Raw genomic sequence first — 216 nt, forward strand, 5'->3', positions numbered from 1 at the left:
CAGGGCGCGCCTGCCGTGGTGGCTCTGTACTCGTGCGTGCGGTCTGCAGTGACTTCATTTGCTTCCTCGGCCACTCGCCTTGCGAGGAGGTGCCTGCAGGGGGAAGAGGCAGAGCAACTCGTGTTTCGCTGCGTGCTAGTTCTGTTTTTCAGGGATCGGTACGATGGCGCGTGGCGCTGGGGCCTTGGCGGGGCGCCGGCTTCCTGCGGCTGCGGG

This window comes from Fulmarus glacialis, unplaced genomic scaffold (assembly GCF_000690835.1).
Source record: "Fulmarus glacialis isolate BGI_N327 unplaced genomic scaffold, ASM69083v1 scaffold19864, whole genome shotgun sequence".
Lineage (NCBI taxonomy): Eukaryota > Metazoa > Chordata > Aves > Procellariiformes > Procellariidae > Fulmarus > Fulmarus glacialis.